This window comes from Kogia breviceps, chromosome X, assembly GCF_026419965.1.
Source record: "Kogia breviceps isolate mKogBre1 chromosome X, mKogBre1 haplotype 1, whole genome shotgun sequence".
In the NCBI taxonomy this organism is placed as follows: domain Eukaryota; kingdom Metazoa; phylum Chordata; class Mammalia; order Artiodactyla; family Physeteridae; genus Kogia; species Kogia breviceps.
The window spans coordinates 8,964,608-8,990,972 of record NC_081330.1 but is presented as its reverse complement, the minus strand read 5'-3'; positions in this window follow the sequence as shown (position 1 = coordinate 8,990,972).

The window sequence follows — 26,365 nt, the reverse complement described above, 5'->3', positions numbered from 1 at the left end:
GCTGAATTAGTAATTGTCCTGTTATGATTTGTTACTGTGTGTTTTCAGGAAAGAAAGAGGAAAAAAAAAAAGAAAGGAAAGAAAAATGTCTCCAGAGACTTCTTGCACTGTTTGCTCTATGGCTAATTTACTATTAGGAAACTTGCACTTTGGTAATATAGTTACAGCAATGCTATAATATACTTAAAATCTGCCTTATAGTTTTTCTTTTTTTGCAGTAAAAAAAACAGATTCTGGACCAAAGATATACATAATCAGGTAGAAGAGCGTGTTATCTTTGAATCACTATGCTCAGATATTATGTAAAACTATGTTCAAAGTGTACCCTAATATGTACACTAATGTCATGGTTACTCACACTAGGAGTGTCTGTACAGGTGCACACATATTTACAGTGAATATTATCAGACAGTTGTGCACTTAGAAAAGAATTCAACATATAACTTTGAAACATACATAGGTGGTTAAAATAAACCTAGCACCTCAATCTTGGTGTGTTGTGATAATCCACATCAAGAAGGAAAACAAAGTTTATAAAAAGTTCCTTTTCATGTATTCTGTTTGAAATCTGCTGGCACCTTCAATTTTGACTAACTATTTAAATACAGCTTCCTCCATCACAGCTGGTAGCCTGTGAATGAGAAATATTTAAATACACTGCTAAATTTTCTAAATGGAACTTTTAGAAATTCCACATTATGCATCTGCACACGCAATTTCAGCTAAGTCGTAATACTGCATAGTAGTAATATATTTCTTACTTTGCTAATTATTTTATTAGCTAATTAGTATTAAAACAGATTTCCAGAATACCTAATATGATTTCTTAACTGCTGCTTAGTGTTAAAGGGTAAAACTGCTACCATTGGTGATTCACAGAGAGATTTTAGTCATAGCAATAATAATCATAAGTAAGTTGAAGTTAGAGTCCTACATTTTTACAGCATGGCGATGGTATGGGCCTCACAACCTTTATGAGAATGAATGACCATAATATTTAACCTCCCTAACAAGTTACCTGTGATGAATTTAATGAGCCTAAGAAATTCTCAAGCAAGATCAGGGGTCAGATAGTGTAAATTCAAGAGGCTGTGGTTTTTTAAAAAAACTTTTGCTTTGTTCTTTTGTTTTATTATCTTTGTATACCTCCTATCGCACTTAGCACAGTTATTTGCACATAACAGGTAGTCAGCTAGGGTTTGCTGAATGAGTGAATGAATCTATGCAGCCGTTATCTGTCCAGAGTTGGGGTAGGGTATGTAGACACTAAGTGCTGACATTCTTCCTTCTCCCCTTGTGAAACATGAGCTTTTGGGTGGCTTCCATACATTTTGATATAAGCCAGAAACCAAGTCAATTGTCTATCAAGCATGGACTCTGTCCTTTAAAAGCTATATTTAGCTAGAGTGACAAAATATAGAGTGTTTAAAAAAATGTAGAGTTGCTTAACAGACCCATATATGTATCTTTGTCCTATAAATTTTATATATGCATATATTTATAATAAAATATTCACAGTGGAAATCTTTAGCGTATAGCTTCAAGAAACAAATATTCAAAACTTTCAACATCAGCTTCACTTCTGACCTTCACATATTGAGTTCCTCAGTTCTCTTTCAGCTATATGAGTATCACAGTGTCTTTTTCCCTCAAAGCTGTCATGTAACCCTTGGTGTAGTGGAAAAGGAACTGATTTTGGAGTCTTACGACCTGCATTTTAATCTTGGCCCTTCCTGTGTGGTCTTGGACACATGACTACACATAATTTAACCTCTTTGGGGTTCAATAGCTTCATGTATAAAATAGGATATTAATACCATCTATACCACAGGTTTACAGTGATAATTAAGTGAAGTCATATATGTAGAGCACCTACCACATTATAGTTTTTTGATGTACCTGCTTACCACAGAATATCTACGTGTGCAGCTGGGAGAGTTTCTCATTCAAGCCCATGAATCTTTATCTCAGTAGCATTTTTGTTTGTTTTCCAAATCACTTTAAAGTCTATTTACACTTTTAAATACCTGATGCAGTTCTACTGCTAAAGAATCTCTTTATGTTATTTTTTAATTATATTAAAAAATAAAAAATTCTGTATATTTATTGTGTGCAACATGTTGATTTGAGATATATATATATATATATATACACATAAGTGAAATGATTACTAGAGTTAAGCTAACTAACATATCACCTCCTCACAGAGTTACCATTATTGTGTGTGTGTGTGTGATGAGAGTACCTGAAATCTACTCTCTTAGCAAATTTCCAGTATACAACACAGTGTCATTGAGTATAGTCATCATGCCGTACATTGAATCTCTACACTTATTCATCCTACATAACTGCAACTTTGTAATCTTTGACCAACATCTTCCTATTTTCCCCACCTCCCCACCCCTGGTAACCACCATTCTACTCTCTGCTTCTATGTATTCGATCTATTTATAGAGAATCTCTTTATTGTTAATCAGTACACCATTTGTCAGCTAGTGATCTTATTATCCAACCGTAGGCATTATTACAATTTATTTACATTTGTAAAAACATTATCACATTTAAATTGTGGGTCTGTTTTATTAAGCTACTCAAACATAACAGAATAACCAAAGACCACTCAACTAAGGTAAATTTTCAGATAATATGGACCGAGATGCTATTTTCACTACTCACAGGTAGGTCTCATTAGCCACAACAAATTGAATTTTTGAAGTCTCTAGATCACATTTGGAAGTCATTACATTGTTGCCTTTGGTAAGTGCATCCTCTTAGGTTACCTGAAATCATTCACCACTGAACACAATAGAAGAGAATGACTCAGTTGGCCTTTGGATCCTGCTGCAGGCAGATGTAGCACAGACTTGACTGAGTTCTGAGAAAGGGGCCAAGGTTTGCTCAGTTCAGCTGACCATACATTTGAATATTGCACTGTGTAGTAAAAAGACTCTCTTAGACATTATATTTGGTAGGGGCCTACTTTGTGACACTCTGAGGGAGGGAAAGTGTCCAGTGCCCTAGAGCCAAAGCCAGGGTGATGAGGTGAAATTCTCATCAAGGAGGCTTTGGCAGGTTAGTGATTGGGTAGTTAGTGAAAGATTAGTGATTGTCTAGGGGCATAGAATGCCAGCCCAAGGAGAAAGAAACAGCTGGCTAATCAGAATAAAGGGCACAAATAGAAAGTAAAATGGGACAGTGCTTCTAGGGTGTAAGCCACTGCAGGGAAATTCCATGGCTACAAATGGAGGATTAAGTTGCTATAAATAGGCCTATGTTGGTGTTAATGATGAGTGCTGGAGATCTTTTAAAATGAGAGGTGAATCTGCTCTGATCAGGTAGGGGTGGAAGTGATGAATGTGAGTAAAGGAAGTTGAATCATTGCATAAAGTAACCAGCCTCCTTTGATAAGATAAGCCAGGAGGTTAAGAAAACACTTACTGCTACACATGAAAACTTAGATTTTTATGTCATATTGTTCTGAGTCCCTTAAAGAAATAGAACGAAAAATCCTAAATGCATATGGAATCTCAAGGGACCTCAAATTGACAAAACAATCTTGAAAAGGAAGAGTAAAGTTGAAGGCGTCACATTTCCTGACTTCAAAACATATTCTAAAGCTACAATAATCAAAACAGTATGAAACTAGCATAAAGACACATAGAGCAGTGGAACAGAATAGAAAACCTAGAAGGAAGCTCTCACATATATATAATCAAATGATGATAAGTGGTTAATATCCAGTATATACAAAGAACTCCTACAACTCAACAACAAATAAACAAGTAACCTGATTAAAAAATTGGGCAAAGGACCCAAATAGATGTTTCTTCAAAGAAGATATACAAATGGTCAACAAGCATATAAAAATATGCTCAACATCATAATCATAAGATAAATGAAAATCAAAACCACAGTGAGTTATCACCTCATACCCATTAGGATATACACTATCAAAAAAACAGAAAATAACAAGTGTTGGTGAAGGTGTGGAGAAAATGGAACTGGAGTGCTCTGCTGGTAGAAATGTGAAATGGTGCAGCCATTACGGAAAACAGTGTGGAGGTTCCTCAAAAACCTAAAAATAGAATTACCATATGATCCAGCAATCTCTCATCTGGATATATATCCAAAAAAATTGAAATCAAGATCTCAGATATTTGCAGACTTCCCTGGTGGCGCAGTGGTTAAGAATCTGCCTGCCAATGCAGGGGACACGGGTTCGAGCCCTGGTCCGGGAAGATCCCACACGCCACAGAGCAACTAAGCCCACGCGCCACAACTACTGAGCCTGCACTCTAGAACCCACGAGCCACAACTACTGAGCCCTCGCTCCATGACTACTGAAGCCTGCATGCCTAGAGCCCGTGCTCCGCAACAAGAGAAGCAGCCACCTCAATGAGAAGCCTGCATACCACAACAAAGAGTAGCCCCCGCTCACCGCAACTAGAGAAAACCCGCATGCAGCAGTGAAGACCCAACACAGCCAAAATTTAAAAAAAAAAAATCTCAGATATTTGCACACGCATGTACATTGTGGCATTGTTCACAAAATTCAAGAGGTAGAAGTAGCCTAAATGTTCATTTCTTTGTTGAATGGACAAAGAAAATGTGGTATATACATACAATGGAATATTATTCAGCCTTAAAAAAGGAAGGACATCCTCTCACATGCTAGAACATGGATGAACCTTGAGGGTATTATGATGAGTGAAATAAAACAGTTGAAAAAAGACAAATACTGAATGATTACACTTATATGAGGTATATAGAGTAATCAAAATCATGGAAACAGAAAGTAGAATTGTTGATTGTCAGGGACTGTGGGGGAGAGGGGGAATGGCAGTTTTTGTTTGATGGGTTTCAGTTTTGCAAGATAAAAAGGTTTTAGGGATCTGTTACACAACAACGTGGATAGACAACGCTACTGAACTTTATACTTAAAATTGTTAAGAGAGTGAAGTTTGTATTATGTGTTTTTTACTACCATTAACATTTTCTAAAAAGAGAAACTTAAAAGAATCGTTCTGAATCTCTGTGGCCACAACTATGGCCATAGGAAAAGAAATCAATTCCCCTAAAACCTTAAAAAGAAGGTTTTGCCTATATGATATATCTGTGAATCAGGTGGCTTAAGACTTTCCAAAGGTCACACAACTAGCTGATTGTGAGCTGGAAGCTAGATCTGATTGTCGATCCAAAAGGGTTTGCTCTGGACTATCCTCTCTACCACCTTACCCTCTGGTAGCATGGCACCTGACACAGAGAGAATACTCTAGTAAAAATTCTGAAAAGAGATGAATGCCTCCCACATTGCCTAATCACGTCCCTCCTTTGTTAGTTGAAGGAAAAGAAAATATAATCTTCAGTCTTCTAGATATGGACCAGACCAAGCAATTCTGCATGTAAATAATTTGACCCCAGTTTAATAGAATGTATATGACATAAGAGCTCCAAAATATTTCAAAATACAGAACAGTTCTGGAAAGTGGGCAAAAATAACTAACACAGAGTATTGCCATGACTTTTCTCCATTTGACACAGCCCCCATTGAATGTCTAGTTTTGAACTTGTAGGATTTCCCACTGTGGTGTGCCTTTCCCCAAAATACAAGTTTGCTACTGATTTAGAAACACATTCAAAGTGATACTTTGGAACCTTTGGTTTTCCACAAAGGATTTTTGAAATCTATTATGTTATATATTTCTTTCAGCCACCAGGTGGCATGAGCTTTGCTGCTGAAATATACAATAAAAATGTATAATAAAAATGTATCCCGAAGAGAGAAATTATATCGAGTCTTACATATCTAACAAAAAGATAATGATAGTGGATTTTATCGTGAGTTCAATCAATGAAAACCTACATGCTAATAGATTTGATAGTTATGAATATGTCACAGAAAGACCTTAGGAGCTTTAGGGTAGAAATTTATCCTCACCAAGAGCTCCCAAATAAAGTTTATAATTGATTTAAAAGAGTTGAGCATAATTATCTAAAATTATACTTTCTTAACTTAAGGCATTAATTTCATTAGTGACCTGGTCTTGTAAGATAGAGGTAAAAAAATCTATTTTCTCAGTTCTATTATAACTTGTAACCCTCTTTAACAATGCTAAATCCACACACTACTACCTAAGTATCAGACCAAATGTAAAGATATGCTTCATTTTAAGAAAACTCTCCAATATTAAGATAAATTATTTTTCTTTTAAAAAGTCATCCTACAGAAGAGTTTGCAGCAACATTACTTAAAAGAGTGAATTTCATTAGAGTATTTAACTTTTCATCCAACATCCCGAGAAGGGGAGGAAAGGCCAACCAGGAGCTTACGAAGTTGCACCAGCCCTCTGGGGCTGGAGGAGTCTTTGGAAATGTCGCGAGATGGTATCAACCATTTCCCCCTCTCAACAGCTTGTTTTTCTTTCTACCTCCAATCCCACATCCAAGTAGCTTAAGCCCTGTTGTGTTCACCATTCAGGAGAGCCATCTGACAAGGCACAAATCAGAGAAAATAGAGTTTTCTTAGCTTTGGTTTCCAAAAAACGTATACTCTTAGGGAATGGCTGTGACTACTGATATAGATAAGGAGATATATGAGCAGGGGGGTTGAGGAACAGGTTTTTCCCAGAGGCTAAAATAAATCTCCATGGGTAGAGAGGCGTGAGGCATCTGCAGATTCCGGCACGGGACTGTCAATATGCTGCTTCCCAAGTAGAGCCAAATCCAAGAGAGTGAATGGTTGTGAAGTAAGTCTAGACACATGGGACCTTAGAGACAGTCTCATAGACATTTGTCCGCCTCAAAGCAGCAGGGAGGCAGCAGAGAAAGTTCCGTGTGCTAAAGCATGGCATGGAAGTGCAGTGCATTACTGCGGACCTAAAGGGGCCACATGGGTGGAACACGGGTGGTCTCAGGGGCGGCATATCTGTACTGATGACCAGGGGCCACAGGATGCCACAAATGCCTCAAGGGCTGTCTGCATGGACAAATGCCATCAAGGATCAGATGTGCCATTTACCCCACAATATCTTGGCTAGACCTCAGCACTCCAGAACTTCGCTGCAACCCCACGGCAGCGGGGAAACCCCAATATTCCCAAGATAGTTTATTTAAGGCAAAGGAACTGAGAGCTTGAAATTGAAATCGTGTTGAGTCCTAGAAAATAATTAAGGTTGTTTTGTGTACTAGCTTCAGATATCTGATGCTGTTAGTATTTTCTAAACTTATTTCCATGAACTCATTTCTCTTTTGTTCTTCTTTAGTATTTGGTAAATTTCTTTTTGAAATGTCAGCCTTTGTCAACTCTGCCGTGGGGTAGTAGAGAAAAAGATTTTGTTTCCACAGGTGAGCAGTAATTTTACAAGAAGACCTCAGTGTATTTGCTAGAGTTATACAAGACAAATAATACTTTCCCCTTACATAAAATACATTCTAAACGGAGAAACAGCTGTGTCAATCAACGTGTACAGAACTTGCTATGATTGAGTCCGAGAAGTGCCCAGATAGAGACTATCATGAGATAATGCTGAAGCAGGTGAAGGCCCAAGGAGAGGTATTTAGCACACCCAGACAGAAATAAGCCTCACCTAAGTATGTGAGTATAAGTGTGTGGGGTAATTTACAGGTTTGGGCTCTCTCATACCAGATTCTTGGAGGTAACTAGTAGGGTCTCCTCAACCCAGATATTTATCTATAATAATACTTTAATTGTTTCTTTAACTTGAAGCTTCGTGAAAATGACAAGAAGGTCTATTGAGAGTGACTGTGCCCGCAATCTGGAATGAGACTCTCATGTCTGCATAATTGTCTATAATCAACTCTGTAGGGGCTGCAGAGGCCCCTGGTCTTGGTTTCCTGTATGGTGAGGGGAAGAGTTTTCATCCTTCCTAAATCGATTCTTCTGTCCCATGAGTCTCGGTTTTGATGGAATATCCACATGTTGCATGGGCTGCCTTAATCACTGATCTTGGTGAGTTAACCTTTGCTGACCAACACCGGGGATGATAATACCGAATGCCATTGACTCTCTATGTCTCTAAACTGAGTCCTTCAAGATTGGTGACCCTTTTTCTGAAAGCCTCAATACTAGAAAGTGTTGCCTACCATTGGTTGAGTACGTACCATGTGTGAGACTTTCTTCTAGACATTGTACATGTATGAATTTTTTAAATGCTTATCACACACCACATGTGGTTCTCTTACATGAGGAGTTTCCTTTAACTTCAGCTGAAACTGGAAAGAGATCCCTAGTTTTGCTCTGTCTTGAATCTGTCATTCACCGTTAACAGCGTGAAGAACTCCCACAGGCAAGCATAATTCAGGACGTGACTGTGTACTCACGTGATGCTCAGTATCAGGAGGATGATACCAGGATTAGTCGTTCCTGGAGGTGGCAGAGAAAGTCATGCTTGACCTTCGACTTAAAAGGTGACTAGCGGGCTTCCCTGGTGGCGCAGTGGTTGAGAATCCGCCTGCCAATGCAGGGGACACGGGTTCAAGCCCCGGTCTGGGAAGATCCCACATGCCGTGGAGCAACTAGGCCCGTGAGCCATAACTACTGAGCCTGCGCGTCTGGAGCCTGTGCGTCTGGAGCCTGTGCTCCGCAATGGGAGAGGCTGCGATAGTGAGAGGCCTGCGCACCGCGATGAAGAGTGGCCCCCGCTCGCCGCAACTGGAGGAAGCCCTCGCACAGAAACGAAGACCCAACACGGCCAAAAATAAATAAATAAATAAATTTTAAAAAATAAAAAAATAAAAGGTGACTAGCAATTTGATGTGAGGGGGAGGGATGAGAATAGCCCAGCAGAGGGGGTGGTGTGTATAAAGAAAGGTTCCTAGAACAACGGTGCTAGGTTCACTTGGGGGATGGCAGCAACTTGGCTCATGGCGTTTAGTGAAGGGGGTCGGCGGCGGAGGCCCGCACTGGACCCACGTGCGCCCGGAGGGTGAGGAACCAAAGCAAGTCACTGAGCCAAAGAGTGAGCCTAGCCGGCTGCCCAGCCTCTCCACCCAGCCGTGTGCTTCTCTACTCACTGTTACCCTCGAAGTGTGGGGAAAATAAAGTTTCTCTGTGGAAACAAAAAAGGGCTAGAAAAGAAAGCCAAATGCTAGAGCTGTGATGGAAATATAGACTCCTTAGTCCCAAATTAGAAATTTTGAGCAAGATAAGTGAGGGTGTGTGGGATTCAGGAGCAACTGGAACTTACGGTATAAATAGGTCCACTAGATGCTCAATGTGGGAACAAGAAAAAGCAATTCAAGAAACAATTCATCAAGTAACAATCCAGTGAAATTTGAAAAAAATGGTGTTTAATTTCTGGTTCGATGTTTTAATTATTCTTTACTGCATTTTCAGAGGGAAAACAATTTACTATAATGGCTTGCAAAGTTGGAATATTTTAAGCCTTAAACCTGATTCCTTAATGGGTTTCTACTATCATCCGATTTTGTGTCCCAGTGTATCTCACAAAATATTAACTTCAAGTTATTTTCCAAGCTCTTCCATCATCCTCAGATGTATTCTTTATGACAGCAGCTTAATATTATGTTATAGCAATACAATTCTTGCAATATACTGGATAATTCTTTGGCTGAGTATTTAAATTGTTTACAGTTTTTTTATATAATAAGTAAGGTGACCAGAAACATTTTAATAAAGCAAACTTCGTTGTTTTGATTAGTCACTTAGAGTAAATTTCCATGTGTGGAATTGTTGAGCCAAAGGGTACGATTATTTAATGTCTCTAGGTATGCATGATTAAGCTATCCACTGAAAGGGCTGCATTAACATGTAATAAGCGTATCTCTCTTCACAATTTCTCCAGCATTAGGATTTATTAGTCTATTTATTTTTACTTCTTTACTATACAAAACTCTGGGTCTCATGTTTGTTAAATTTTGCATTTCTTTACCTCAACTAACTTGAACTTATTTTTCATGTATATTTTTATACAAGAACTGTGAGGGTCCACTTACAGGCGGATATTTTTCAATAGTTAGTACTACAGTACTACGAGGTCCTTAATTGGTAGAATCCCCAGATGCAGAGGAACCAAGGAGGGAGGTGGCGACTATAAATTATATGCGGATTAACCCCCTCGTTGTTCAAGGGTCAAATGTATTTGTATTTCTTGTGAGAAGTGACATGACAGGTCAGTTGATAATTTATCGCCTGGGATTTGGGTGCCATTGCCTACCTTTTTCATTCTTGTGGGTCTCATCTCGGTAGCTACAACAATTACCCATTACATTTTGCATTCACAGACACAGTTTTAATGCATAACTCTTCTCCACTGTCTACTTTACCCATTAAGTAAGTCGTCCCTGAGATGGAAAATTAAGTAGAAGGGTAGGGACAAACAGCCTATAGACTTTTAAAAATGTCACTATTAAGGAACTTAATAAGTGATAAACAATAATCTCCAACCTTTTATGATTCAGGAAAATAAAAGAATATTATGGCAGCAATGTAAATAATTAAGGTATTACTATAGCAACTGTGATGGGCTTCTGTAGAGTTATTCAGATTTAGTTTCCATAAATATTCAATTACCTATTTGAAGCCTTGCTCAAATGAAGATATCTTTTGACAATTTCAAAGCATGTTCCCTCTGTAAGTGGTTTTAGAGTCAAGTACTTTCATGAACAGGCTTTCTAGGCTATTTTGGCAATTGTGGTTGAATGGGATCCATTAAAATTTCAAATAGCGTGAATATTCATGGATTTTGTAGACTGACTTCAGCTTACTTTATAAAATGTGTGAGAATTGGAGGTTCTTTTATATCAAACATCCTATACTGTTACTAATAGTAATAATATGTCAGAGGCATTTGGTCATGATTATGTTAACTAAAATATTTTAATTACATAGCAAGTGTGTGTTATAAGTGTATAAGTAAACAAGATGTTTAAAGGTGATATTCACACTGACTATGTGAGATAATTTCTTCTAGGCATTATCATGTATTCGTTTTTTTAATACTCATCACAACACTGCAAGGAGTAAAGGGGAGGCCGAATAAGGTTTCCTCTACCCTTCTGGGTTATTGACCGAGATTCCCTGTAATAAAAGTCAAAAAACAGAAGTTTAATAACATGTACACCTCATGTGTACATGGGAGGTACCCAGGGGAAATGAGTAATTCAAAGAGATGACTTTCAAATTCAGGATTAACACCATCTTCATAGAGAAAGGGCAGGGGCGACAGAGACCTTTCAGGGGAGAGGAAATGATGTTTAGGAAAGATGGGAGGCAGGAGAGTTTGTGAAAAAGTTTGTCTGGGGGTAGTTTTGATCTCTAGTGTCCTCTCCTGTGATGAGTCAATCCTCCCTAGTTGATGAGACGCCCAGGGAGAGGGTCTATGATACTTGAGTTCCTTTTGGAAGATCTGTCCTTAGGCAGGTAAACGGAGCTCAAAGTCTCTACCTGTATTCGCTGTTTTCACGTACCTAGAGCCCCCAATAATCAATATGCCAAAGTGGTCCATTTTGGGGTGGTATATTCTGCTATATTCTGTATGGTTATATCTCCATTTTATTGATGAGGAAACAGAGGAGCAAACTTGAGCAAAAAGGTTAAAATAGATGTGTATATGGTGGGGATACTCTCCCAGTTTCCATTTTTCTATTATGTTCAAATGTTCTATGATAAACATGCATCCTTTCTTTACTGGTAAAAACAGAATATGCTTTTAAGAGCTTTTACATCTTTTGGGCTGACTGGGACAGACATTCAGCCTCACACCTGCTCAGATAGAAGACAAATGTCAGCTTCAGCCATCCGGATGGGCATTTGAGTAGTCACTATCTGGGTATTTGGTTTTACCCACAGGACCCAAAGACAGAACAGCCAACATGAGAAAAAGCTGTCCCTTCAATTTATGAAATAATAAAGAATAAAAAAAGATGTAAGACACGATCGATCTCACAAGAGGGAGGTGCAAACAAACAGCCTCTTGGTGAAACCAACAAGAAAGTTGTCGTTAGGTAAGCTTTTCCCTTGGAGAAAAGGAAGACAATAGTTTGCTGTAAACCCCAGCTGAAAATATAGGATGTCACAAAGACTTTTTTTTTTAGACCTTATGATGATGTCAGCTGCAGTGAAAATACACCCACTTCCTTTCTCAAACGTGAAGCCTTTGAATTCAGTCTTTCTTACAACACAGATAAATCTAGCAAAAGGAAAAGTGGTCAGCTAAAAAGGCCCCCAAATAACGTGATAAAAAGCAGTTCGATTCCATTCATCCTGACAAGCATTTATTGAGTACATAACATGTACTAGGGGCTGGTGGTTCATCAGAGGTTTTCACCTATTGCGTATGCAGACATGAGAACAGTTCATCCTAGTATAACGGGGTAAGTGTGTAAGTGATGCTTTCAAAGAGCTGCTGCATTTGTGACATGCAGGTTAAATGGAATATACATACACCCTCAAGGGGCTAGAGTTGCTACTGAGTACAAGGACCTCCTTTATGTGCCAGGCATGTGCCTAGTCTTAAAGTCTGCAAAGGTAAGGACCATGACTACTTTGCCCTCCGTCGTATAACCTGAGCTTTAGCCAACTCCCTGGCTTTAACTGGACAAGCAACTGCTCCCTACTTTGCTGCTCGAACACGGATTGGAAAATTATAGACCAAATCGTGCCCTGTTTTTGTATGGCTCACATGCTGAGAATGGTTTTTATATTTGAAATGGGTATATAACACCCACGTTTCACCTTTTAGCCCACAAAGCCTAACGTATTTAATATCTGGCCCTTGACTGAAAAAGTTCACTAACCCCTGTGCCGAGTTTAGAGAGCAGAGATGGTAAAGGGTTTGTGAACAACTCAGGTCCACAGGGCCAGTCCTACATAAAGGGAGTTCCATCTGTGGTCTATTTAGAGGAGGCTCTAGCAAACTGTTATAGAAATTCACACGACCAATATGGTCCCAGATAGCCACAAGTCCCTTAGATGTCACTGGCTCAACATAAGGCTGTATCTAGACGATGAGCCTTGTAAGTGCAAGAAAGGGTGTGAGTATTTCTTCTCCGTAGCCCTCCATACCAAGGACAGGGGCTGGCACACTGTAGGCACTCAGTAAATCTCTGATAAGTGCATGAATCACAGAGGAGAAAATCACTTTACACTTCAATGGAGGCTACCCTGAAGTTAACCATACAGCTTTGCTAATTTGCAAAGATGAAAATTATGTTGGGTTGGCAGATTCATTCTAAACCGGTATCCCTGGTTGTGAGAAATCATAAACCCTCCTGCCCGCCCCCCGCCCTCACTTTTTTGCCACGTGTCCATGTATAGCGCTTCCGTGGTCACCTGACTTTTATCTCCTACCTCTCTCTCATGCAACTTGAACAGAAACTGCTTTAGTCTGTCTGGGTTTAATTCTGATTTTCTCGACTTGTCTTTGAGAGCTAGAATTCCCATTTCAGCACCTATGATCTTCTTTCATTTTATATACATATATATCATTATATATATATACACTACATATATATATTCTAAGAAGAATAATTTTTAAGTTAATGAGATTAGAATATATCACTGACATTTCTAGACCCTATTGAGAGGTTATATATTGCAGGATCTGGACGTGATTTGAATGGATATTTTATTGGTTTTAATTTAACTTGACAAAAAGCAAAATGTGTCCATTAATTTAAAAAATTCAAGCAGTCCACAGGTAGTGTTAACAGTTAAAGTGCCCTTTGTCCTGGATTCCCGGCCCCCCACTTCTGCTCTCCCATACCCGATCCTCTCCCCTCCTCACAGAGGCAACTGTTTTGGCTAAGCAGGCATACTCTGCACATCTTTAAAATGCATCTGTACACGCAAATATACACGCAAAGGACGTTTTGTCTTTTATTTTGAGTAAATGACATAAAAAGTCATAGTTTATATAGATTTTTAGCATGAACCTTTTTCCATATTAACATCTCATCCTATTGAACTCTCCATAGAATTCAATAGTATGCATGTACTATAATTTATTTAATTAGTTAATCGATCTTTAAGAATGAATAATTTTGTGTCATTTAGAGCACTGTGGCCACTCATGCGGATTTTTTTCATTTCCCCTCCGATTGACTAGCCATTTCTTATATCTTTGTCCATTTCCCCTTTTGTCCCTTAAATCATATAGGAACTTCAGGTAGGAGACTCCCTAAGTAGCATCATTTGGAACGGAGTGACTCATAGATCCATGAAATGAAGGCTTATCCTCTTCCAAGAATATCTTTAAGATGTCTTGACTGCCCGTGTAATGTTTTGATTATCTCTCACACCATTTTCTAGGGCTGGATTATGTTCTTGTCAGTTGTCTGACAGTACTTTCAACGTGGGACTGTTGGTCTATCTTTCCTGTTTTTCTGAATTAAGTAAACAGTAGATAGAAGCAGAAGTAAAGTCAAACATAGAACTGTTTGAAGGCTGTCTGCCTTATAAACAGCCAGAAGGCAATGAAAAACTTTTCAGTCCCCAGCTGAGAGTGGTGACTCACACAGCAATCTATTAAGTGCAGTAGGAGAGGGCATAACTAAGTGCTGTGGGTGTGCAGAGGATATCTTAATTCTGCTTGAGGAAGTCAGGGACGGAGGCCTTCAGAGAGGAGGTGACAATTTACCCGAAGCTTCAAGGAAGAGTTTTCCATGTAGGCAAGAGGAAAAGGGTATTCAAGGGAGAAAAGTGTTTACAAAGGCACAGAGGAGTGACAGTTTTATGGAGCATTCAGAAAGGTTCAGGGCTCCTTGAAAGGAGGTTGCATGCGGAGGCCAAATTGATAAGGGCCAAGTGACAGGCAGGGCCAAATGATGGAGTGAAGACTTTATCCCGAGAGTGACGGGAAGCCATAGAAGGATTTTATTAAGCTTGAAAAGAGAAAATTTGTGTTTCAGGACAGGGGTCAGGAAGCTTATTTTCTGAAAAGGGCCAGAAAATAATCATCTTAGGCTCTGTGTTGTTTTATGGTCTCTGTTGCATATTCTTCTTTGTTTCTCTTTCTTATGCTTTTCCTTTTCTTCCTTTTCCTGTTCCTCCTCCTCCTTCTTCCTTTATAACCCCTTTAAGAAGGTAAAGAACACTGTTTTCATTCTTTTTTTCTTTTTGCTGTTCGGCGGCAGTGTTTTCCACTACTCTTTCAGCCGGCTGATCCGTTCTTCTGTATCAGTTAGTCTAAATTGATTCCGTATTTTTCATTTCAGTTTACTGTATTCTTCATCTCTGGTTGTTCTCTATATTTCTAACTCTTTGCTAAAAACTTCTAACTTCTTGCTCTGTGCAGCCATTCGCCTCCCGAGTTTCTTTGCTCATCTTTACAATCATTACTCTGAATTCTTTCTTGGGTAGATTGCCTGTCTCCACTCAGTTCTTCTGGGGTTTTATCCTGTTCCTCTGTAGGGAGCATATTCCTTTGCCCTCTCATCTTGTTTAAGTTGCTATTTGTATTTTTATGTCTGTGGTAGGTTAGTTACATTTCTCAACCTGGGAGCGGTGGCTGCTGGCTGCTGTTTCATGGGGCCTGGTCACGAGGTGGCTGGTGGCTGGTTGCAGAATCCTAGGGGACCCCGGGGCTAGTGCTGGCTCACTGGTGGGCAGAGTCAGGGTCCCGGAGCCTCTGGGGCTGTTGCCCACCCACTGGCAGGTGAAGCCAGATGCTGGGTTAGTGCCGGCCCATTGGCAGGCAAAGCTGGTTCCTCGAGTCTGGCTGCAGGGCCCAGGGATCCCAGAGCTCGTTTCAGGTCTTTGGTGGCAGCATGGGGCCAGTTCCTGACACAGTTGGGTCTGGGGTCTGGGGGTGTCCTGAAGGTTGTATTAACCTGCTGGTGGGCAGGGCCAGGACCCAGCTGGTCCCAGGGTAGGGTCTGGCCTGCTTTGGGGGGGGTTGTAGTTTTCTTGCTTCTGGTGTCTGCCCCCTGGTGGGTGGAACTGGATCTTCACCCTCAGGCGTGCAAGGCCACGTCTAGGGGGCGTGTCCAGAGGCAGCTGTGGGCTTTTTAGTCTTTAGGCAGCCTGGCTACTACTGATGGGTGGGCTGTGTCCCAGCACCGTTAATTGTTCGGTCCGAGGCGTCCTAGCACAGCTCTTGGTACTAATGAGCTAGCGGGAAGGTCCCACCCACACCAGCATAGAACGCTCCCCAATATGGCTGCCACCGGTGTTTCCCCCCCAGTGTGGGCCTCAGCTGCCCCTGCCTCTCCAGGAGACCCTCCAGATCCAGCAGGTAAGTCTGGCCCAGGCTCCTATCAAATTACTGCTTTTGCCCCCGGTCCTGATGCACGTGAGGTTTTGTGTGGCCCTTTAAGAGTGGTGTCTCTATCGCCCCCGGTCCTATGGGGCTCCTGCAATTAAGCCCTACTGGCCTTCAAAGCCAAATGCTCTGGGGGTTCATCTTCCTGGTGCAAGACCCCCCGGGCTGGGGAGCCTGAGTGGGACTCAGAACTCTCACTCCTGTGGGAGAACCTTTGCCATATAATTACTCTCCAGTTTGTGGGTCGCCCTGCTGGGGGGTATGGAATTTATTATATATTGCGACTCCGCTCCTCCTACCCATCTCACTGTGGTTCCTTCCTTATGTCTTTAGTTGTAGATCATTTTCTGGTAGAGGCTCCAGTCTCTTTCACTGATGGTCATTGTCAGGCTGCATTTTGACCTTGAGCACAGTTTTTAAGGACCTCCATTTCAGAAGATAGTGGTTTGAAAGTTTGAAATCATTGCAGACACGGTTCCGTTTTTGTCTCCTTGGACTGTTGGGGACCAGTGAGTTTGTGGGTCTGACTGGCAGGGTTGTGGGCAAAGGGCACCGTGACCTTCTTTGAAGGCGTGGGCTGAGCTGGCACAAAGGCAGCATTCCTAGAGATTTGCAGGCCAGCTCCACCTGGAGCTGATGCAGAGATAGGCTGCAGAGATAAGCTGAGCCTATGATGCAGAGATAGGCTGAGACTACGGGAAGTGGTTCAGAGAGCACAGGAGGAAAAATGAGGCTGGAGGCTCGCAGAAGTTCCATGAGGGATTCATGAAGCTTTTTATATGAAACCTATGGCCTCAATGTGTGTGAGTTGGAAGCAGATAAAAGGGCAGATGTCGAGCACATGGTTATGGAAACAAATTACTGAACATCCAATTAACTAGCATCACATATGAAGCCATGCTTATGAAATGATTATTTAAAAAATCACTATCTTCCTGTGACTTAAAAATGATTTCATTTTCTATATCATAATATACGTTCAAACACTAATGATAGTTACATTGAGTGAGTCCCACAACGTATCAGGCAACATTTGAAGTGCACTACGTGTTTTCTTCAAAGCTCATCATAGCTCTCTGATGCAGGTGTTATTAGTTTCAGCCCCCACCCCCCACCCCCCATCCAAGGCAGAAAGGCGCGGACCAATTTGTTCCAGGTGATACACCTGAGAGTTGAAGTGAGACACTCTGGAGCATTTTCCTCTTCACCACCACACAGACTGCTCATACAGAGAGAACAGAAGATTTGATAGCAAACGAGCTCACCACTTGTGTGCTTCCATATCTTTCCACAGCAAGATGTCCTTAGATACCATATCTGTATCCACACTAATTTGCAAATAGACTTCAAGCTAAAATGCATTTAGAAAGTTTATCCACTGCCTTTACCCTCGGGAAACAAATATCTTTAAAAGTTCAATTGCCACATTAAACATTTACCATTTACCTTTCATACTTCCTCCTCTGAACTTAAATTTCCCTATCAGTCTTCTGCTCTGAATTCTGAGTTTATATATGCAATGTGTTGCAGTAACACTTTCTGAGATTATTCAGGAGCTCAGAAACCATTGGCATATTCTCGGAGGGGAGAAAAAAAATCAAGTTTATAAATTCGGGTATTAAGCAAATTAGACCCTATTATGACAGAGACCTTTGGTTTTCTTGCCTGATGTGATAGAAAAAAGATAACAGAAGAATGTCATTCAATGTTAATCTGCACGTTTCATCAATTGTGTGCAAATGAAAAGGGTCTCTGAACATTCAAAAGGGCTTTTCACTACTCATTAACCACATATAAATGCATGGGCAGTGGTTTGCCCCAGAAAATTGTCTTGAAGGTGACTTGAATGTATAGCTTCTGATTAAAGGGGCAGACCTTTCCTCTTGGCCTCATCAATTCTTTGGCTCTCTGTAGTTAGAATTGCTAATAACTGGGGAATTTATTACCAGCTCTGATGGGGTTTGGGTCATAGTCTTTGCACAAGGGTCAAAGTAAAAAAGAATACTGTCATGTGATTTGATGTGTGACCTCAAACTGCATTTAAATGGTTACAGCCCTAGCACTTTAGAGATCCGATTCTAGAGAGCTCAGATTCATTCCCACATGTGTACCCTTTGCCTAAGCTACATTAAACTACCTGAAGGTCCTCAAATGTTTCAGCTTTTTATTTGTTTTGCCTCTATCCATTGTATATCTTCGCTCTTTCGGAAACATCCTTTTCCTCTTAAAACTTACACAAATAATTTTGGAGTATTTTTGCAGTTTTGAAAAATCTGTATTGATATTAAAAATAAATTACAGGGACTTCCCTGTAAAATTACAGGGCGCAGTGGTTAAGAATCCGCCTGCCAATGCAGGGGACAAGGGTTCAATCCGTGGTCCGGGAAGATCCCACATGCCGCGGAGCAACTAAGCCCGTGTGCCACAGCTACTGAGCCTGCGCTCTAGAGCCCACGAGCCACAGTTATTGAGCCTGCGTGCCACAACTACTGAAGCCCGCGTGCTCTAGGGCCTGAATGCCACAACTACTGAGCCTGCGTGCTGCACCTACTGAAGCCTGCAAGCCTAGAGCCCATGATCCGCAACAAGAGAAGCCACTGCAATGAGAAGCCCGGGCACTGCAGCAAAGAGTAGCCCCTGCTCGCCGCAACTAGAGAAAGCCCGTGCGCAGCAACGAAGACCCAACACAGCCAATAAATAAATAAATAAATAAAATAGGTGATACATGAAAACTGTATATTCTCTTTGTAATAGAGTTTCAACAACCCAGAAATATACAGCACCAAGTGTGAAAGGGCCTCTTTATCATTGCTACCCTGTCTCATGCATAAATTGTTTTGAGAATTTTTTGTTCTTTTATTGTAATGTATAGTACATTTTTTTAAATGCAGAAATATTATATATATATATATATATATTTGATTGTTTTTTGTTTTTCTTTATGGTCTAACCCTCTATGTTTGCACTCCTAAATATATAGTTCAGTTTTGCCAATTTTTGCACTTCATTTAAATGGAAAAGTGCATAACGTTTCTTACTTTTTCCACCCTCCGTTTGGTTTGTGAAATGATTCATTAACTTTGATGTGTGGCTGCAGTTTGTGTAGTATTCTACTCTGTGCATATAGGGATGAGCAGGGGAGGGGAGGGAGGAAAGGGAGAAGGGTAGGAGGGAAGGATGCAGTTAATTTTTGAATATTGATTTTTTTTCCACAACCTTGCAACACTCTTTTTAATTCTGAGAAATTTAACTATAGATTCATTAGGCTTCTCTAAACACAGAAACATAACAAATTGGCTCCTTTTTCTACACTTCTCACCCTTCATATCCTTTTTGATTACTTTCTGCACTGGCTAGAACACCCAATACAGTGTTGAATATAGATGATAATACCAGGCATCTTTGTCTTAATCCTGTTCTCAGAGATGAAGCAGTTCAACTTTTCACTCGTAAGTTTATGTTTACTTTGGTTATTTGCACATCCCTTTGTCAGACTAAGGGGATTTTCTTATATTCCTAGTTTGCTGAGAAGTTTATTTTTTTAAAATCACGAATGAATGTTGAATTTTATCAAAGGTTTTTTCTGCATCTACTGAAACGATCACAAGTTCAGTTTTTTTATCTTTTGATGTGTTAATAGGTTGATTTACGTTATTCGATTTCCTAATGATATAGCAACCTTACATTTCTGTGATAAATGCAATTTAGATGTGATGTATTATCCTTTGCATATATTGCTTTATTCAGTTTATTATTTTGCTTATGATACTTACATTATGTTAATGAGTAAAACATAATTTTTTTCTTTCTCCTCTCCTTATTATGATTTGGTATCTACATTATGCTGGTCAGAAGAGTCTGGATGTGTTCCTTTTATTATTTTTCTATTTTCTAGAAGATTTTGTGGAAGACTGGAATTATTTCTTCCTTTATTGTCTAGTAGACTGCTAATTCAGTATCTTTGATTATTTCAGGAATATTCAAATTTTCTATTTTTTTCTGAGCCCATATTATTTTTGTTTTTCTAATATTTTTTATTTGCCTACTTACCAAAAAGATTGGTATGAAATTAATCAAAATATATTTTTTTAATCTATAGAAATCTGTCCCCTTTCTCATTCTTGATAGTTGTTACTGATGACTTTTTAAAATCAATCTTACCAGAGATTTCTCAATTTTATTGTTTATTTTCTAAAATCAAGCTCTTGGTTGTGTCAATCCTCTCTGTAATAATGTTTCTACTTCACATATTTCTGTTCTGATCTTTATTATTATTGTTGTTCTTATCATTATATTTTTACTTCTACATTCTTTTGAGTTTATGTCACTATTCTTTTTCTTATAAACCATTTTCCAAAGTAGCTGCACCATTTTAAGTTTCCACCAGCAATGCATAAGAGTTCCAATTTCTCCACTTCTTCACCAATACTTATTATCTGCATTTTTTTATTGTAGCTATCCTAGTAGGTATGAAGTGGTACAATACTGTGGTTTTGATTTGCACTTTCTTGGTGGCAATTCATGTAGAACATTTTTCATGTGCTTATTGGTCATTTGTATATCATCTTGGGAGAAATATCTAAGAGAAAAATTCTTTGCCCATTTTTAAAATTGGGCTATTTGTCTTTTTATTATTGAGTTGTAAGAAATTTTTATTGAAGTATAGTTTATTTACAATGTTGTGTTAATTTGTGCTGTGCAGTAAAATGATTCACACACATACACACACACACATATATATTCCCTTTCATATTCTTTTCCATTATGGTTTATTACAGGATATTGAATAGAGTTCCCTGTGCTCTACAGTAGGTCCTTGTTGTTTATCCATTTTATATATAGTGGTATATATCTGTTAATGCCAAACTCCTAATTTATCCCTCACTCACCCCCTTTCCCCTTTGGTACCATAAATTTGTTTTCTGTGTCTGTGAGTCTGTTTCTATTTTGTAAATAAGTTCATTTGTAGCATATTTTAGATTCCACATATAAGTGATATCATATGATATTTAACTTTCTCTGCCGGACTGACTTACTTCACTTAGTATGATAATCTCTAGGTCCATCCATGTTGCTGCAAATGGTATTATTTCATTCTTTTTTAATGGCTGAGTAGTATTCCATTGCATATACATATCACATCTTCCTTATCCATTCATCTGTCCATGGGCATTTAGGTTGCTTCCATGTCTTGGATATTGTAAATAGTGCTGCTATGAACACTGGGGTGTATGTATCTTTTCAAATTAGAGTTTTCTCTGGATATATGCCCAGGAGTGGGATTGCTCTATTTTTAGTTTTTTAAGGAACTTCTGTACTGTTTTCCATAGCGGCAGCACCAATTTACATTCCCACCAACAGTGTAGGAGGATTCTTTTTTCTCCACACCCTCTCCAGCATTTATTATTTGTAGACTTTTGATGATGGCCATTTTGACCAGCGTGAGGTGATACCTCACTGCAGTTTTGATTTGCACTTCTCTAAAAATTAGCGATGTTGAGCATCTTTTCATGTGCCTATTGCTCTTCTGTATGTCTTCTTTGGAGAAATGTCTATTTAGGTTTTCTGACATTTTTTGATTGGGTTGTTTGTTTTTTTGTTATTGAGTTATATGAGCTGTTTGTATATTTTGGAATTAAGCCCTTGTTGGTTGCATCATTTGCAAATATTTTCTCGCATTCTGAGGGTTGTTTTTTCATTTTGTTTATGGTTTTCTTTGCAGTGCAAAAGCTTATAAGTTTGATTAGGTCCCATTTGTTTATCTTTGCTTTTATTTCTAATGCCTTGGGACACCAAGGTAAGAAAACATTGATTTATGTCAATGAATGTTTTGCCTATGTTCTCTTCTATGAGTTTTATGGTATTGTGTCTTATATTTGTCTTTAATCCATTTTGAGTTTATTTTTGTGCATGGTGTGAGAGAGTGTTTTAACTTCATCAATTTATATGCAGCTGTCCAGCTTTCCCAACACCACTTGCTGAAGAGACTGTCTTCTCTCTACTGTATATTCTTGCTTCCTTTTTTGAAGATTAATTGACCATAGGTGTGTCTATTTCTGGGCTCTCTATTCTGTTCCATTGACCCATATGTCTGTTTTTGTGCAAATACCATGCTGTTTTGATTACTGTAGCTTTGTAGTACTGTCTGAAGTCTGAGAGGGTAATGCCTTCAGCTTTGTTCTTTTTCCTCAGGATTGCTTTGGCAATTCTGAGTCTTTTATAGTTCCATGTAAATTTTAGGATTATTTGTTCTAGTCCTCCAAAAATGTCATGAGTAATTTGATAAAGATTGCATTAGATCTGCAGATTGCTTTGGGTAGTATGGTCATTTTAACAATATTAATTCTCCCAATCCAAGAGCATGGGATATCTTTCTATTTTAATGCTTTATCAATTTCCTTTATCAATGTTTTATAATTCTCAGCATATAAGTCTTTCACCTCCTTGGTCAGGTTTATTCCTAAGTATTTTTTTAAATGGGATTTTTAAAGGGATTGTTTTTACTTTCCCTTTCTGATATTTCATTGTTAGTGTAAAGAAATGCAAAGATTTCTGTATATTAGTCTTGTAACCAGCTACCTTGCTGAATTCGTTTATCAGTTCTAATAGTTTTTGTGTGGAGTCTAGGGATTTTTATATATAGTATTGTGTCATCTGCATAAAATGACAATTTTACCTCTTCCCTTCTAATTTGGATAACTTTTATTTCTTTTTCTTGCCTGATTGGTGTGGCTAGGACTTCCAATACTAAGTTGAATAGAAGTGGTGAGAGTGGGTATCCTTCTCTTGTTCTAGATTCTAGTGGGAAGGCTTTCAGCTTTTCACTGTTGAGTATTATGTTGGCTGTGGGTCTGTTATAAATAGACAGACCCACATATGTTCCCTCTCTACCCACTTTGGTAAGAGTTTTCATCTTGAATGATGTTGAATTTTATGCTTTTTCTGTGTCTGTTGAGATGATCATGTGGTTTTTGTCTTTTCTTTTGTTGATGTGGTGTATCACACATTGATTGATTTGCATATGTTGAACCATCCTTGTGACCCTGGGATGAATCCAACTTGATTGTGGTGAGTTGTAAGAATTTTTTATATATTCTAGGTACTAGTCCATAATAAGATACATGATCTGTCAAATTTTTCTCCCATTCTTTGGGTTGTCTTTCTTGATGGTGTCCTTTAAAGCACAAAATCTTTAATTTTGATGAAGTCCCATTTATGTATTTGTCTTTGATTGCTTGTGTTTTAGTTGTCATTAGTTGTGAAGAAACAACTGCCTAATGCAAGGTCACACATATTTACTTCTATGTTTTCTTCTAAAAGTTTTATAGTTTTGGCTAATACATTTAAGTCTTTGATTCATTTTAAGTTAATTTTGTTTATGGTGTAAGGTAGGGGTCCAAATGAATCTTTTGCTCCATTAAAGCCATTTCAAAGGTCTGCCCAGATTTAAAGGGAAGCAAGGAGATAGTCCCAACTTCTCAGTAACAGAGCATCAACCTCACATTATAAGAAGAGCATGCAGAATGGATGCCATTTTTGTAGAATGCAATCTGTTCTACTCGAGGTCATCAGATAATCTGATAGTTGATTCATGAATTGCAACTGTAATCAAAATTGTATATATGTTCAGTTTTTGAGGAGAGGGTCTATTGTTTTAATCAGATCTGTAATGGGGTCCATTTGCCAAAAAGTTTTTTAAAAAAACTTAAAGTTTAAAAGCTTTAAAATTTAAGTGACTAGTAATTCTATGTCATCTCTTTGAAGGGTGGTGATTGTATAATAAGGGGATTCAAATATTTTTTAACTATATCCAAAAGGTTTTATTACTTTAAAAAAGGAAGCAACATGGAAAGATATTTATGTTTATTAAATATTGGTGGGCATAGATATGGGTGCTTTCCTGTATATCTGAAATATTTCTCTTTTAAAAATCATTATTATCATAACAATTTCCATTTCAGTCACAGATGGATCTTTTAACCTTTTGATATGATGGATAAACCTAACAACTAAATTCTGAGTTTCTTCTCTCTTTCTGTTTCTTGGGCCTCTTCTCCATGCCTTTTACATGGAGCACAGGGATAGAAAGAAAAGTCATAAAACAGACAAGCTGGACACACAGGGTACTTTGGACCAGCAAACTTTTCCTCAGGCTGGGGCTACAAGTCGGTGCTGAGACACTTGCTGAAACAAAAGGAGATGTACTCTGTAGCTTTAAGTCGAACCCTTAATTTTATTTGAATATAGTTTCTTTTGTCATTTAATTACAGCCATTGTTTCTTTCCTTTTCTTTCTTTCTTTCTTTTTTTTAAGCTTCCAGATTGCTCTGTAATTTTTGTATCTATGCAGATTAGACTGAGAGTCCCAGAAGACCCAGTTACATAATTAAGGACAGAATGGAAACTTTCACTTTACATCCATCTTCCCCAATTTAAAAAATGACATTTTACATTTTCTAATCATACATTGTTGGCTTCCAGTTTTTCATTTTAGACAAATATTTTCTGCTCAAAGCCTGCTACAGTGAATTTGCAGCTTCTCAAGGAAACATGGATTTGAGTTGACAAGTCATTTCCAGAATTCACTGGCATTTTTTCTCTGGATCCAATTCTAGGAAGTAACAGTGGGGACCATACAAGAAATTTCTCCTTCATTCAGGGTCTTTCCTTAAGCGCTTTTGTAGAACCTCAAATTAGAACTTGTTATAGTTTGCCTCTCTGGCCTTGGAGGCTAAATTACTTTTAGACATGTAGATGCAGCAACAATAGGTTATCGGTCAGTATCTGGAAAACAGGTGGTATATCTAAAGTTGGGAATTCGATGAAAGTTTGATAGAGGGACTGTTTACAAAGATGTCATCAGGGTAAAGGAGACCGTAAGACTAGTGACCCTGGGCTGTTACCACCCTTAGGCTTCAACAGGCAAGGGAGAGTGAGTGTTTGTCTATAGCCAGAGAGAGGTGTGCAGAAAAAAGGAGCTGATAGGAGCTGTGACAAAGGCCCCACTTCAAGGAAGAGGCTAGGAAATAAATACCCCGAATCATTTTCCTTCCTCCCTCCATTCTCTTATCGGTGCTTCCCATTGGCCAAACCCAACTGGAACCAGAAAGTAAAGAAACTCATTGATTTCAGGTCAGCCTCCCAGAGCAGAGAGTAGGGCCTATAGGTGGAGTGGACATCCAGCACACCAGCTTATCCAGGGAAGTTCTAGAAATGCACTGAGGTGTCTACATACTGACCATTCCACATAGGCTAATATTCATTAGAAATTATTCCAAGGATAAGATATTCTCCATTTGGGTGTTTGGGGCAGTCAAATTCCTCAGGCAATTTATATACCATTTGCAGATGCTCTGATTCCCAAACTATTCCACTAGTGGGGTTTAACAATCAGTTGGCTCAATATTATGCTTTGACTGTATAAATAAAGATGATTCATCACAGGAAGAGGCAACATGTTTTGCACTGACCAGGAGTGTAATAAAATAAGAACAAATGAAAATGGATGTAACAATAGCTGATTTCTGACATCAAGAAGAGTCCTTTTTTTGTACTTTTGTGTTTTGTAGAGCATTGATAGTGATCTTCCTATTTTTAAAAATTGAAGTATAGTTGATTTACAGTGTTTCAGGTGTACAGCAAAGTGATTCAGTTTATATATATATTTTTTCTTTTTCAGATTCTTTTCCATTATAGGCTATTATAAGATATTGAATATAGTTTCCCGTACTATACAGTAGGCCCTTGTTGTTTATCTATTTCATATATAATAGTGTGTATCTGTTAATCCCAAATTCCTAATTTATCCCTCTCCCCACTTTGCCCTTTGGTAACCATTAGTTTGTTTTCTATGTGTATGAGTCTATTTCTGTTTTGTACATAAGTTCATTTGTATCATATGTTAGATTCCACATAAAAGCAATATCATGGTATTTGTCTTTCTCTAAGTGACTTACTTCACATAGTATGATCATCTCTAGGTCCATGCATGTTGCTACAAATGGCATTAGTTCATTCTTTTTTGTGGCTGAGTAATATTCCACTGTATATATGTATCACATCTTCTTTATCCATTCCTCTGTTGGTGGACATTTAGGTTGCTTCCATGTCTTGGCTATTGTAAAT